Here is a 16,148-nt window from a genome sequence, read left to right on the forward strand (position 1 = left end):
TCTTAGATAGGAAACCAAAAGCACTTTGACTTCTTCAAAATTAAAAACTTTCGCGCTTGGTGAAGGTCATTAAGAAAGTGAAGATAGCCTATGATATGGGAGAACAGATCTGCAAATCATATATATCTTAGAAAGTACTTGCATCTAGAATATATCAAGAACTCTTACAAGTCGACAATAAAAAGACATCTCGCTTTTGGAAGTGGGAAATTCATCCAAACAGATTTTTCTCCAAAGGAGATCTACAAAGGCCAAGAAGCACATGAAAAGACAGTCAACATCTTTTATCATGAGGGTAAAATAAAGCAAACCCTCAACGGGATACTGCGTCACGTCCAGTTGGATTATTATGATAGAAAATACAGACAGTAACAGGTGTGGGCCAGGATAAGGAGAAATGGACGGGGTCACACACAGCCGGTGCGCGCAGCCACCGTGGAAAACGGTGTGGCAGTTCTGCGAAAGGTGAAACAGAGTCACACGTGACTCAGCGATTTCACTCCTGGATGTACACCCAGGAGAAATGAAATTAATATCCACACAAAGACTTGTTCTTGAGTGTTCCTAACAGCATTCTTCGTAATAGTCAAAACGTAAGAGTAACTGAAATGTCCATCGGCTGATGATGGATGCATAAAATGTGGCACGTCCGTGCTGTGGGATATTATCAGGACATGAAGAGGGATGAGGTGCTGACGCCCGCTACAACCGTGTGCATGGCGTGTGCACACAAGGAAGAATCATGAAGACGTGACTCGGAGTGGAAGAAGCCAGTCACGACGGACCACGTATTGTATGAGGCCATTTTTACGAAGTGTCCAGAATGGGCAAATAAATAGGGATGAAAGTAGATTATCCGTTCCCTGAGGTGGGGAGAGATGGGTGGGTGGGAGTGGAGTGATAGCTAAAGCATACCAGTGCTTTTAGGGGTGGCAAAAATGTTCTTAAAACTGATCGTGGTGACGACTGCACAGCTCCGAATACGTTAAAACCTGCTGCGTCGCATAGTTTTCCTGGGTGAAGTATATGGTGTGAAAATTATGTCTTGGTCAAGCTGTTAAAACTAAAACTCAGCCCCCTGGATTCTAAAGTGCATCCTTGGTGCTGGCTGTGGGTGGCTTCTGGGAGCTGGTTTCCCCCGAGACTGTGGTGGGCATCTGGGGACAGGGGCTCTGGGTTAAGTTCAAGTATGGCAACGGCATCTCTGGGGTCCCCTCCTCGGGTGTCCTGTATCACTACATATCTGCCTCCTGAGTTCATTTGTGGTCAGATTCAGGTTTTTCCTGAGGGACTTGGGTTTGAGCACCTACTCTGTGCACACAGTGTGGTGTTCTGAACCCAGTGCTGGGCTTTGGAATGACACAAAATGGCGGCTACCCCAAGTTGGCTTTGAGTTCAGCTCAGCCACGTGGAAGCTCTGAGACACTGGCAAGGCCCTGACTTCTGTGGGCTCTGTGGGATTTGATCATCTTCCTCTGTGCGTTCAGGACACCAAGGTGCAGTGTCGGCGAGTTTGAGAGGGTTCGGCAGGTGGGGCTTTAAAGCTGGAGCTCCACATCTGAGTCCAGAGTGAGTGGCTCGTTCCCTTCTCTTCGTCCTTCCAGAAAATAGTGGAAAGGCTGGCGTGGATCTGGAGAGATCATTCTGAGCACTGAGGCAAGCTCACCCGTTCTTTTATAATAATGCTAATGATGAAAACGACTGCCTCTTATCGAGGGCTTTTCTGTTTTCAAGAAGGTTGCAAATCTGACTTGCTCAGCGCTGGCTCAGCCCTTGCAAGGAGCCTGGGATGAGAAGGCAGGAGGCGGCAGGAGGTTTCGGAGGACTTCGGGACAGCTGAGCCGGCCTGAGACGGCCCAAGTCCTTGGTGCTGGCTGGACCCGGCCCGGGCAGGGTTCCACGTCCTCACTTTGATCTCTGACCTCCCACTGGGTCCAGGCTGCTTCCCCATCTTCCTTGGCACGTTACTCGGGCCGGAATAAGCAATTCTGATAAGTCCGATTGATGCTCAGGGTCCTTGGGAGGTCGAGGAGCCTGGGGCCCAATATCATCTGTCCAGTGATGGAAGCCAGATGCTGTGGAGGAGACAGAGCCAGAGGGAAATCAAGGTCAGCGGAAGGGCCAGGCGCCCAGATCCCTCCCCCACCGCTGGGCAACAGGCAGAGGAAATGCCCTCGGCCCCGCCTGGACCTGCTGTATCTCCATCGCTTCCTTCAGGTCTGAATTCTGAGGAGAACGCTCAGGCAGCGCTAAGCACCTCCTGCATGCATCCCGGCTGTGCCCGGGAAGGACCTGGGGCAGGGCAGGCCGAGGACTAGGGGATCTGCGTCTGGTGCAAGCCCCTTATCTTATTGCAGATGGGAAATGGAGTTTGGGGGTTGGTGGCAGCCCGTGGGCCCCACTGAGGAGCGCTCCTCTCAACCATCCCTGCCCCCAAGGACAGAGCGACAGCACGTTTTGGTGAAGGCGCATGGCACTCTCGTGTATTAAGCTCCTATGCATGCCAGATACTGACCTAGTGTTTTCTTTTTTAATTTTTTCACCTTTATTTATTATTTTTGAGGGAGAGAGGAGGAGAGAGAGAGGGCAGGGGAGGGGCACAGAGAGAGGGAGACACAGAACCCGACGCGGGCTCCAGGCTCCAAGCTGTCAGCCCAGAGCCAGGCACGGGGCTCGAACCCACGAACCACGAGATCACGACCTGAGCCGAAGTCGGATGCTTAGCCGACTGAGCCACCCAGGCGCCCCGACCTGGTGTTTTCTGTACATAAACTCATTGAATCCTTAAGCCAAGCCAAAGTAATGTTAACTTTTTTTTTTTTTCCCCAAAGAGGACATTGAGGCTCTGTGTAGCCAGTGATCTGTTAGCTGGTCACACAGCAGGAACTGGGGTTCGTCCTGGCCTCTCATTTTGATCCTGCCTGCTGCCCACGGTAGCTGCTAATTGTCCCGTGGAGACAAAGCCCGGTCTTCTGTGAGGAGTAGGGCCGAGGGGTCAGCTTGGTAGCTCCAGTCCAGGGGGCTGAGCCCAGGGCCTCGAGGGTTAACCAGGGCAGATGCGGGGAGCAGGGTCAGGCATGGCCTCAAGGCATCGTGGTAACTGGGGGCCCGGAGCCTGTTCTGCGAGGCCTGTGTCAGCCTTCCCTTTGACCAGCGTCCAGTGTGGCCCGGGCTGCGGGTCCCGGAGGTTTGGGGTCGGACCCCAACTCCGTCCCTTGCGGGCCAGTGGTGTGACCTGGGCGTGTCCTTTCTCCGCCTTGTGCTCTTTCGTCCGTTGGTAAATTGGAGTCTAGTCTCGTCCACTTCTCCAGGGTCGTGAGGGAGGCTGGGAAGTGCAGTTATTTTATTTTATAAAAATTCTTACTGGGAAGGCAAGGTTTACCTGGGAGGGAACGGTCAAGGGGGTAGAGAGGGTGTAGAGAAGACCTTGGACAAGCACAAAAGATAAAAATGGACAGCTGGGAAGTAACTAAGCAGGGTCAGGACCCACTTTCCCCTCCCTCCCACTCCCTGTCAACCCTCAGTTTGTTCTCAGTTTTTAAGAGTCTCTTATGGTTTGGCTCCCTCCCTCTCTAACTTTTTTCCCCCCCTCCCCCTCCCCCATGGTTGTCTTTGGAGTTGCCAGACAGGGGAGGGGAAGCTCGGCTGGCTCCAGATCCCTTAGAAGCTCTCACACGTCTCCCTCCATCCCCGTCCCACCCGGGAGACTTTGGGGTACACGGGCCCGGCAAGTCAGTTGGGGAACCACTTACCTAAACATTCGTTCCTTTGATTTGGAGACGCTTGGCTCCTTCCTCTCTCCAGACTCTGTGCTGGGGCCTTTAGGGACGTGGTGCTTGCCCTGGAGGAGTGCCCTGAAGGAGAAAGAAACTGAACAAACCAGAGCAAGTCCAGTGCTGTCCATGATGGAAGTGTGAAAAAGGAAGGCTTCCTGGAGGAGAAGGCAGTTAAGAGGAGCCTAAAGATACACGTCTGTTAACCAGGCAGACAGCGATAACGAAGGTGTGGAAAATATTATAGCTGTTCATTCAAAGATTGCTGGCTGGCTGCTCTCTGGGCGAGGGCAGGGCATTCCCAGCCCCTTGACTTGCTCTGGCCTATGAGATAAGAGCTGAATGGAAAAGTGTCAAAAGGCAATCGCAGTTTGCCACGTTCTCCGCCCCCTGCTGCTGTGGTCACAGGGGCACCAGCTGAGATGAGGCCTCTGACAGCCTGGCTTGCAGACTAATGACAGCGAGCGGACGTCCCCCACCTCTCCTCCCGAGACGACGTTGAACGTGCGGAACGGGATCTAGGGGATGCTTGTTACTGCGGAGTAACTTCACTCGCCTTGGCCGATGCCTACAGGCACCAGTGGCCACAGGCAGAGAAAACAGCGCGGGAAAATGCCTGGAGGTGGAAAATAGCATCTCGTGTGTGGTGAACCCGAGAAGTTGAGTATGGCTGCTGTGTGAAGTATGACACAGAAGGGTGGAGACATGGGCAGGCTGAGCCCTGAAGGCTCTGCTGGGCTTTGATGCAGGAACTGAGCGGTTTTCTTCCTTGTGAGCAAAGGGGAGTCATTCAGAGTTGCATTAAAAAAAGCGCTACCTACAATGGGTTGGAGGCGGGGCCACCTTGATGCTGGGACACAAGGGAGGAGCCTGTTTGAATAGTACCGGTGAAAGGCGGGGTAGGCCCTCGTCAGACCATGGCACGGGGAAGGGAGAGAGGATTCGTTCAAGTGCAATCTGCAAGATGGGATGATGGCTGTGCCTGGGATGAGGGTCAAGAGGGCGGTCTCATCGCTCATGTTGCCTCATTGCCTTTTTTTTAAAGTTTATTTATTTATTTTGAGAGAAAGTAACAGCATGCATGAGTGGGGGGGGGGGAGAGAGAGAGAGAGAGAGAGAGAGAGAGAGAGCATGAACAGGAGAAAGGCAGAGAGAGAGAGGGAGAGAGAGAATCCCAAGCAGGCTCTGTGCTGTCAGCACGGAGCCCGACGCGGGGCTCGATCCCACGATCCGTGAGATCGTGACCCGAGCCGACACCGAGAGCTGGATGCTTAACTGACTGAGCCACCCAGGCGCCCCCGGCTCGTTGTCTTTTGATCAAGACTTTTGCATTTGCCATCTGTTTCGATCCTCAGCATTGCCCTCTAAATTCAGCTGAGCAAATAATATTTCCATGTGATAGATGAAGAAATGGAGGCTAAGAGAAAGGACAGGTTGAACTGCTTAAAAATCCAAGAGCTAGAATTCAGGTCTCCTGCCAGCCGATCTGGTCTCCTTTCTCAAAACCTCCCTGGCCTCTCTCACTTGGATATTTCCGGGGTGGAAGTAGATGTTTTGGGGGCAGGAACGGGGAGCACCTAGGGAAGAGGAAACCAATCGCTGCTTTCCAGCCATACTTACCCAGCTGATTTATCTGTGAGTGTTCAAGCATATGCTACATACATAAAACGCAATAGGCTCGAAGGAAGCCCCATATACCACAGTCTAGATTTATAAGACTCAAATGAGTGATTTTTATTCCATTGTTAAAGGCTTTTTTTTTCTTCTTACTCTATCAAACTATTCCTTATAGGGTTTCTTAAAAGAGCCATCTCCGTCTCCCATGATGCTTTTAAAATGCAATTTATTGCACACATTTTATTAGCATTCCACTGCTTAGTAATGCAGTCCACGATGAACACGACACACATCCACTCCTTGAGTTATGCCCGCTTGAGGCGTCATTAGTTTGGTATTTCCAGTGGTGTTCGTGGTTGTTTTGGACAGGGAGACAGCGAGCCCAGTCAACTGGGTGTTTTAAAAATGGCTTCACTTCTCCAACTCAAACTCGGGGTAAAATTGTCCATGGGACTTCATGGGCAGAGAGGCTGGGTGGGACTTCGAGGGATGGCAGCTGGGAGCCCGGGATCCGGGTGCTGTGCCTGATATCACACGTCAAGCAGCACTGAGACCCAGGCCAGCTTGTCTCTTCCCCGAGCCTCAATCTCCTCTTCTGTGAGGCGAGAAGGATGGGAGAGGCCAGTAGCTCTGCACCTATGTGTTTATTCCTTTAATTATTTGTTTGTTTGCTTAAACCTTTCCAGCTGCTGAACCCCTTCCCCCCAAAACAAAAAGCTATGCAGAAGCCCAAATTGTAAAGCAAATGAAAGCAAGTGGTCTTACCCTCCTGGCCACTGTCTTCCTTCCCATGGGAGACGTCGTGAAAGCAGGCTGGGGGCAGGGGGCCGAGGCTTAGATGATCACTCAGGAACATTCTAGTTGTGGGGACGTCTGGAAGGTTCTCCAACCTATTTCAGCCACTCACTAGCTCAGAGAGCTCTGGAAGGTCACACGGATGCTTCGGGGGGGGGGTGTGTCCCCAACTGTAAAGCAGGGCATTCAAATTGAACAGTTTTGACATAAGCAAAATACAGCACATGGTTCAGAGCACACATGTATTGTGTGTGTGTGTGTGTGTGTGTGTGTGTGTGTGTGTGTGTGTGTGAATGCTAATACTTCTTAAGCACTAAATCCACACTAGGACTAATGAAAGCATTTTCACGTATTTACTCATTTACACCTTACGACATAACAAACAAAGTACCTCTACTCCCGCTCAGTTTACAGATGCAGAAACTGAACCTCAGACACACTGGGTAACTTGTTCAAGGTCAAAGAGCTAGGAAGTGATAGATAAAGACCTGGCAGTTTTATACAGATTTGGTTCAGATCTTGTCTGAACCCCTAATCCAAACTCTTGATAATCTGGAAGCTCAATTTTGCGCTCGTTGCTCATGTAGTCTGACGCAGTGACTGGCCAATATGGCGGGCAGATTCTAGAGTGGCCCCCATGATTCCCACCTGCTGGTGTTCGTTCCCCAGGGGGGCCAGGACCTATGAGCTGCTTCAAATGATAGGGTAAGGCAAAGGTGACAGAATGCACGTGACTACATTACAGAATGTTACAGCTCCTGTCCCCCTCTCGCTTGACGAGCCAGCAGCTGTGTGGGGGTCCACGAGACAAGGAACTGAGGGCAAATGACGATGGTCTCAGGTTCCAGCTGACAGCCAGCAAGAAACAGGGCTGTGTCCCTCAGCCGCGAGGAGCTTAATGCTGTCCGAAACCATGTGAGCTTGGTAGCGAGTCTTTCCCCAGTTCAGTCTGCAGATGAGAACACAGTCCTGACCGACACCTGGTTCACAGAGGGTCCAGATAACCCGTGTCCAGACTCCGGATCCACAGATACTGGGAAATAATACGCGTGTGCCGCCTTGAGCCGGTCAGTTTGGGGTAACCTCATTGCACAGCGACAGATAACTAATGCCGCGAAGCTTTTCGTGTTTTTCCTTTCTGTTTTCATAGTAATAGCTATTTTCCAAAATATCCTTCTATTAAGCTAAATGCTTTTATGGGCAATGGTTAAAGATGCAAAACTTTAAGAAAAAAAATTAGAGACAAAGGATTTTCAGAAGGCAAGAGGGGTATTACCTGATGTCCTGAATCCAGTTCTGGCATGCCCGGTGCCTTCAGCCCTACCTTCCGAGGACTGGCTTCCAGCTTTCTCCTGGACGCAGCTGTCTCACGGAGAGCCCCACTCTCTAGACCCTTCTGAAATGCTGTGGCGGACTGAATGCACCCTCCACGGAGTGGATGTTTCCTGATGACCCACATTCGTCCTTCATCTGTGAGCCGTAGCTCTAATTTCTTTGAGGACCTCCCCCACTCCCCGCTCCTGTGGGCTAAGTGGGGTCTAGAAGTCAGCACGAAGTCCTCATCATGCTGGACACTCTGTTTCTTCAGCCACAGGATGGGCCCAAGGATGAACACCTGACCCAAGCAGACCAACGGGGTCTGTCTCCGGAACTTCCGCTGAGGCTACTTAGGAGAGTGATCTTTCTAGAAGGACCGCTGTCCTCTGTGAGGCCCTCGTCCGTGTAGGTAGGGTCTAGTGTTTCCCCCACTTTGCAGAGGAGGAAATTGAAGCACACAGAGAAATTTAGTAATTGATCTCAAGTTTTCATCTGGTCAGTGTGGAGCTGACATTTGAGCTCAGGTCTCTTGGGTTCCGAAGTGAGCTTGGGGCTAGCGCTTGGCAGCACTAAGGGAAACAAAGCCGTCCGGTCATTGCTGCGATTGCTCGGCAGAAGGCAGAAGTCGTACCTACTGGGCCCCACTAAGGTTTCATTACGGCAGAGGCAGAGGGGTGAGCCGGCACCGGTCGGACTCCCCGGGGCCTCCTGTCTAGAGGCAGAGACGGAATACGCAGAATCGCAGTAGTGGTGTTAAATAGGGACCTTTGGCGTTATGTAGAGGCTCACCTCCCCATTATACAGGTCGGGAAGTTGAGGTCCAGAAGGAGCTGCCTAAGGCCCGCAGACGGTGGGTCCCGAAAAGGTCATATGATAACCGGAGCTGGGACAAGACTGAGGCAGCAGAGGGCCCTGGGCGCCAAGTTTAAGGACGCTCCCAAACTCAGACGTGGCCGTGCGCTCGCACTCCCCTCACCCTTTGTAGCGTAGACCTCTCCCCCTGCCTCACCCGAGTCCTGGCCTGACTGCCGGCCAAGCCTCTGACCTCAGGATTCCACCAGAAAGCCCATCTTGCTGCCTTCCTGCAGCCTGAGCCCTTGCTGAGTGTTTACTCCTTCTTATCGTGTGTTTCCCAACAGACTTTTATAGGAATTTTATCAGGTGAGCTATAAAACACCGTATGGGGTTTTAAAGTCGGTTATCACCAGCTCAGAAGCTCTAGGATGGGGGCTCTAGGCTCACCCAGTTTTCCTGGACTTTGTTTCTTTCATACGGTATCTGAATCAATCTGAGACACCTGGGATTTGAAGACTGATTCTACTCTTGGAGAAATTAAAAAAAAAATTAATGTTTATTTATTTTTGAGAGAGAGACAGAGACGCAGCAAGAGTACACAAAGGTGGAAGGGCAGGGGCGGGGGGACAGAGGATCCAAAGCAGGCTCCGAGCTATCAGCACGGAGCCTGGTGTGGGGCTCAAACTCATGAACCAAGAGATCATGACCTGAGTCAAAGTCAAGAATCAGCCTCTTTTAAAAAAAAAAAAATTTTTTTTTAATGTTTAATTATTTTTAAGAGAGAGAGAGACAGAGCATGAGCAGGGAAGGGGCAGAGAGAGAGGGAGACACAGAATCTGAAACAGGCTCCGGGCTCTGAGCTGTCAGCACACAGCCCGCTGCGGGGCCCGAACCTGTGAACCATGAGATCAGGACCTCAGCCGAAGTTGGATGCTTAACCGACTGAGCCACCCATGTGCCCCAAGAGTTTGACTCTTAATTGACTCAGCCACCCAGGGGCCTCTCCCCCTGCTTTTTTTTCTAGCTTTGTCTTACTTTTGTTGTTTTCCTTCCCTTGGGGACTGTGGGGTTGTCTGTCACCAGGAGGACAAGGCTGCACAAGAAAGAAAGCACAACCAGGCCTCCCTCAGACCCTCAGGCTCAGGTCACACAGCCCTCCCAGGGCAGCGTGCGGGCCGCTTGGCTCTCAGCCATGTCTCAGTGGCCCCTGCCCTAGATTTATTTGCAGGATGAGCCCAAAAAGTAAACAAAAGGAAGCCTTACATGTGTCCTTAGGAGATGTATGTTCACAAGTCAGCAAAAATCAAATAAGTTGTGCAAATATTTGGTGAGGGACTCATCCCTGTCTTTAGAAATGGGCGAAGTCATAGCTGAGAGATGTGTGGTGACGTTTATTCTAAACTGTCCAAATATTATCACCGTACTCCCGCTGAGGAGGGCAGAGAGATGAATAAATGCCCATTCCTATGGCCTCATCATTACAATGAACTGTGAATCTCCTGATGGAACGTTCTGGTCGATGTGGTGTAGGGGAGAGAACGTGGGGTGTGGAGTCAGGCAGAGGGCGGTTTGAGTCCTGTCCGAATCATCAGCCATCTGCAACCTGAATGAGGCATTCCAGCCCTTGGGGCCTCAATTTCCTCCCCTATAAAATGGGGATGTTAAATTTAGCCCGAAGCCATCTGGAATTCAATGAGCTGGCCTGCGTGATTGTTCCTGACGCAGCACAGGTCCCCTGGACAGCGGATTCCTCTTTCTTCCTCCTTCTTCTAGCTAAAACCCTGTTCCCACTCACCGCGCCCATTTGGGCCCTGTGACGGTCCCCAGACGCAGTGACTGAGGGAAGCCCTGGGTGCCAAGAGTTCATTTTAGAGCTGGCTTCAGGAAGCAAGAGGGATAGAACAGAGAAGGGGACAGAGGGAACAGGAGGCACCCAGGAGGGTCTGCCATGGAGGAGGCTTTGGTTTTGCCGGGCCCCCTGAGATGTGTCCAGAATGCTTTCCAGAGGTGCCCCTCTGAGAACGGAAGGTCGGCGCACTGACGCACGGATGGAGGGTCACTCCAGGGACGCATCCTCCACACCCACACCCGGTTTTGGACTCTGCACGGACAAGAGGAAATACAGCAGCTCTCTTGAGTTCGGTGGTTGTTGTTCCACCATCGGCCACCGCAGCTGTGGCTGCGATCAGACACGCGTCAGGGGAGGTCTGACACCAGGCACTCAAGTCGTCTGCCCCGTGAGACCTGGGACTGACTTCACACGGCGCATCCAGCGTCCCCCGGCTGTGGAGACTGAGGTCTGAACCCCGGCCGCGTTCGTCATCGGCTGAAATACCCGTCGTGACCTTTCAAGCTTCAGTTTCCTCCATCCCCACACTGGAAGGAATTAGCGTAGAGACTGAATAGAGTTCACGACTCTGCAAGCATCAGGACAGTGCCCGGGAGCGGTGAGAAGTGCCACGTGCCATTGTCGCCACCTCTGGGCCGTGGCGATGCGGCTGCAGCCGTGGCGATGTCGGGAGCACTGGGGTTCCGGAGAGCACGGAGATTTGCCCACAGTGCAGCCTGGCTCTGCGAAGTGAGGGTCGCAGACCAGCAGAAGCAGCCTCGCCTGGAGCCTGCTAACCGTTCAGAATCTCCAGGCCTGGGGTTGGGGGGTGGGGGTGGTCAGGCTCCGTGAGGTGGCAAGATCCCCCGGTGACTGGCAGGCGCATTAGGCTGGTGAGGATTAGAAATGAGGGCTTGACGATGGTTCGGCCCCGGGCAGTGGGGAGAAAAGAGGGAAAGGCCGGAGGTGCTGGCCTGTCGTCATCTTTTCTCTTTCCTTCCAGGATCTGTGCAGCCGGGTGAAACTCTCGAGGGAGAGGTGAACTCAATGCGTCCGGCACTCAGGTCAGGCCGGAGGCTGGGGGTTTGTGAGTCATCGGCACACGGTGGTAGCAGCCAGCGTTTATGGAACACGCTTCTTTGACGTGGTGGTAACGGGCAGGCCCTTGGCATGCACCGGCTCCTTCAATCTGCAAAACACCCGTGAGCGTGGTATGGTCATTACCCCATTTCACAGATGAGAAGACCGTGATGCGGAGAAGTTTTGTGGTTTTTTTTTTAATTTTTTAAGTGTTTATTTATTTATGAAGGAGAGAGAGACAGAGCATGAGCGGGGGAGGCGCAGAGAGAGAGGGAGACACAGAATCCGAAGCGGGCTCCAGGCTCTGAGCGGTCAGCACAGAGCCCGATGCGGGGCTCGAACTCACGAACCGCCAGATCGCGACCTGATCTGAAGTCGGTCGCTTAACCGACTGAGCCATCCAGGCGCCCCTGGAGAAGTTATTTTTTTGACCCTGATCGCTCAGGTAACAGGTGAGGGAGAGAGAATTCAAAGCCAAGGAGGCTGAGAGGAGAGCATCGGCTCTGCCCAGTGATGTGATATTCCTCTTGTTCTAACCTCCCTTTTAGATAGAAGTGCTTTGGTAACGGATGTGATAGCTGGACTGACAGCAGCCATTTTGCAACCATGAAGCAGCTGGCAAAAATAGCAAAGAAAACAACTAGCGGAGCTTTGATCTTCCTATGATCGCCAAAGAGCCCAACCAACACTGGGAACTCTCTACCTCCAGACTTCTCGTGCCCAACGAAAAACCTCCAATTTTTTAAAGCCACTCTTAGTCTAGTTTTCTATGATTTGTCTGAGAACATATTCCTAACTAACACATCCTTCTAAAAGTAAGAGTAGTGGCTGTATTGATTCAATGGTGCTTATGTGAAAACAGTGCAGAGCATACACTCAGCGCTCAATAGCGGTGGCCATTATCACCTCCCTTGTGGCTCTGACTGAGGCGTGAGAAGCTTTCCACATTCCGCAGGCTTATCGCACCACAGGGCAATGGCCTTCTGCTTCGGTCTCCTCCAGTCAGAGTTTATCCCAAGCCAATTAGCCCTCAGCTTTTGAACCCATTTCTTTCCTGTCTGACATTCATCATCTTGTCAGCCTGTCCCCAAGGCTCTGCCAGATGAGGGTGGGAATGCCCTAGAAAGAAAGGTTCCCAGAGAATGCATAATGGATGTCTCTTTCCTTCACAGCCCTTCCTGGTGCCTCTGAATGGGCTGGTCCTGGCGAATCTCAGACCCAGAATCCATTTCCAGAGTGATGTCAACCCAGTCTTTCTCCTTTGGGGGAGGAGGGGGGCGGTGAGGAGGGGTCCCACATGGGCAGAGCTGGACAGAGGTCTCCACTTCCATACCCCCATCTATAGTGCAGAGTGATAACCTGTTCCTCCAAATATCCGGTGACTGCTCGGTTTTGAAACCTCATTTGTACTCAAGACATGTTTACCATATGATTGAGGGAATGAAGGAGTGAATCTTCAACTGCTTTTTCAATTATCTATAAAAATCTCCCCACAGAACCCTCAGAAGCTTTTTACACACACCATGCCCAGACTCTAGCTCATTATCCTTTTCCTTAAACTGCAGATGTTGGAAAAGAATGTTCTTCCTTGGGCTATAACGTTGCCCAGGTTAGTACAGTGGCCAATTAGGAACACTACTGGTAGCCAGAAGTGGAGCGGCTTGAACAGGTGGAATCAGCTTTCTCTGCAGCATATATATCACCCCTGTGCAGAGAGATCAACTATCCCTTCGAATATCGTTGGGAGGTGTAAAAGAACAACAACAACAACAAAATAACATGGAATCAGGTAGGCAAAGAGAGAAGGGGAAGCCAGAAAGGAGAGATTGGACAGTGTCTCTAGCTCACCAGACTGGCAGTGTTACCACCTCCCTAATGAGAAGAGATTTGAGTTAAGAAACATAAAATTTCAGAGGGTATTACATGCTGACTATACTATGGGATTCAAGTTAACTTTGTATGGTTTATTTATTTATTTATATTTATTGTACAGTTTTTTTTTTTTTTTAAATTTTTTTTAACGTTTTTTTATTTATTTTTGAGACAGAGAGAGACAGAGCATGAACGGGGGAGGGGCAGAGAGAGAGGGAGACACAGAATCGGAAGCAGGCTCCAGGCTCTGAGCCACCAGCCCAGAGCCCGATGCGGGGCTCGAACCCACAGACCGTGAGATCATGACCTGAGCTGAAGTCGGACGCTTAACCGACTGAGCCACCCAGGCGCCCCTATTGTACAGTTTTAATCCAATCTCAACTCACCTTTTGACGTCTTTATAAAACCCTAAGTAAAAGGAGCCTCTAGGTGGTAGATGATATGAATTGATTAACCTAACACTGAATAATGCCTTAAAAATCCAAGTGCCTGTGTTTGGAGAACCCGCTAATAAATCCATGCTACCCAAAGATACCGGAGTTAGGTTTATTCAGGGAAGGGGTACCATGACCATCTCCACTATTCGTGTTGGGCCACACGCACAGCATGGTGGATGGAAAGTGGGATAAACCCCAGACCTTGCCCTCAGCGAGATTACAGTCTGGGAGGGTAAGGCAGACACACACTAGCATTAGCCCAGTGACATAAATGTCGCAGAAGCTTTGTGCCTGACTCTTTCAGTGGATCTGGAGATGACGACAGTTGGGAAAATCCCCATAGAGTTGGGCCCTTTTCAACGGAGTCTGGAAGGAATGGAGCATGGTAGGGACCACTCTGTAGCCTTTGAAGGAGAATGAGCCTGTCATTTTGGTAGCTGGCCAGGCTGTCAAGTGCACGGGGACATCCTAGGTATTACATTAGAGGTTGTGCCCTTGAAGAGTTGAGTTTTCTTGGAGTGCAGGAGAGAAGGATTAGGGATGAGGCTCAGGAGAGGGTACAATGATTGTTCCTAAAAGGTCTTGTATGCCTCATGAAGGGGACCTTCTCTTGTTTCTAAAGGCTATCAACATGGCAAGATTTGTATTTGGAGATTTGTATGAGGCAGTTGACCTCATGGAGGGTGGACCGGAGGAAGAAGACCAGGGAGGCGGTCGCGCTCTGATTGCCTTGGGGTTGATGAGCCTATGCTCCTTGACGTGGGGCTCTGATTCTCTAGGGCTGTCAATCCGGTGGATGGGGTTGACAAGACCTTCTCCACTCCAGCCTTTTAGAAGAGGTTGGGCCTCAGCCCCCATTGCGATGTGCCGTTCAGCCGATCGTTACACGTTATCACGTGTAACATTACACGTTACCATTACACGATCATCACACGTTAGCAATGTGTGTACAGCTCTGTGCCAGGGGCCCTGATATGGATTCTTGAGAAAGGGAAAGAGAAAACGGGTGCTCAAGGGTCACACGTAGGGGATAAAGAGCTGAGGAATAAATCAGGTCTTCTGACCTCAATGTTGCACGCTCTTTCCGCAGACAGACATTGCCTGATACGTTTTCCTTCCCTTCTTTTTCTCCTTCTCCCTCCTCCCCTTCCTTTTTTCCTCCCCTCTATTTTTTTTTTCATTCATTCATTCATCACACATTCACGGAACCACACGAGCCCCCGCCTTAGTCCTCCAGGGTATCAACTACCTGATGCAAATCCTCCAAACTCTGAGTTGAGGTCAGCAAATATTTCTTGGGCAGCATCTATGTACCTGGCATTGTATAAGCCCTGGGGATCCCATGATTGATGAGGTATGGGTCTTGCTCCCAAGATCTCTGTCTAATGCAAGAAATAGATGCACAAACCAGAAGTTATAGTACGCCAAGATGTGTGTTAAAGCGAGCTCTGCACATAACCCCCCCAGGACCTCATTTCCCCCATATAGCCAAGTAGATCATTTATTTCCACACTCATTTCCAGTTCTGACACCCCTGTGCACCGTGCTGTCGGAATGAAGGGTCAGAGCAAGCTGGGCTGAGTCTGCCCGCCTGTGTTAATGCCCAAGTTGGGCACTCCCTTTCTTCACTGTCCGCCTTCCGGAATTCCTCATTAAATAAGGGGGGAAAATTGTGGAAAGTTTATGTTTTCAGTTGTAATGCCGTATGAAATAATAATGGACCCTGCACAGAAAATTCCATTTGGAATTATAGAGCTCTCTGCACCAATGTATCAAAGGATGTTTCCCGGACGTGCTCAGTGCCTCGCAGGACTGAATAATAAAACATTTCGAGAGAGGTGGTGAGTATTTACACAAGGTAGTAAGAGTCTGATTCACTCGTGAAAGAATTTGAGGAAGAGAAAATTAAAATGTGTTGACATATGCCTAGGAAAAAATAAAATAAACAGGAGATCAACTGAGATGTTATATGAGACGTTATAGTGGTTGTCTCCGGGAGGGGGAAGTTTTACCTGATATTTATTTCCTCTTGCATATCTTTATGTATTTTCCAAAACTTCTGCAATGAACACGCATTGCTTATATTTTTATAAAATATGCATTACTTTAAAAAAAAAAACAAAAACAAAAAAACTCTGGGTGATTTAAAGATAAAATTCTGTTAGTGGGGAGTCCTCTGTCCAGACCTTTCCTGGAGGGGATTCTGAATTGTTTAGTTTGAAGCTCTTTTGTTTCTCTAGTGAAAAGCAAGTAGATTTGAAATAATTTTCAAAAAAATGTTTAATGTTTATTTATTTTTGAGAGAGAGAGAGGAGCAGAGAGAGAGGGAGACACAGAATCCAAAGCAGGCTCCAGGCTCTGAGCTGTCAGCACAGAGCCCGACGCGGGGTTCCAACCTACTAATGAGATCATGACCTGAGCTCAACCAACTGAGCCACCAGGCACCCCAGGTTTGAAATAAATGCATGAGCAGGCCTCCTAAGTAGACAGAGATGCTTTTGCCTGTGATAGCTGAGCAGAGGGGCTGAAACGCCAGGCTTCTGTAGAAGAATTCCCCCCCAGGACCTGAGGTCCGCCAGCTGCGTAAGCCTTCACAGGGACTCTACACCCGCTTGGACCAAGTAGTCAGTCCGC

The 16,148-nt window shown here is 50.5% G+C and overlaps 1 long non-coding RNA gene across 1 annotated transcript in view; it reads left to right on the plus strand.

Moving 5' to 3' along the window:
- Positions 1–13,111, plus strand: part of LOC132664560 (uncharacterized) — a 36,280-nt gene extending 23,169 nt beyond the window's left edge. The window contains exons 3-4 of the long non-coding RNA XR_009603785.3: positions 11,129–11,336; positions 11,754–13,111. This is a non-coding gene — a long non-coding RNA (uncharacterized LOC132664560). The remainder of the gene's footprint in view (positions 1–11,128; positions 11,337–11,753) is intronic.
- Positions 13,112–16,148: the final 3,037 nt, after the last annotated feature.

This window comes from Panthera onca, chromosome F2 (assembly GCF_046562875.1).
Source record: "Panthera onca isolate mPanOnc1 chromosome F2, mPanOnc1 haplotype 2, whole genome shotgun sequence".
Classification (NCBI taxonomy): Eukaryota; Metazoa; Chordata; class Mammalia; order Carnivora; family Felidae; genus Panthera; species Panthera onca.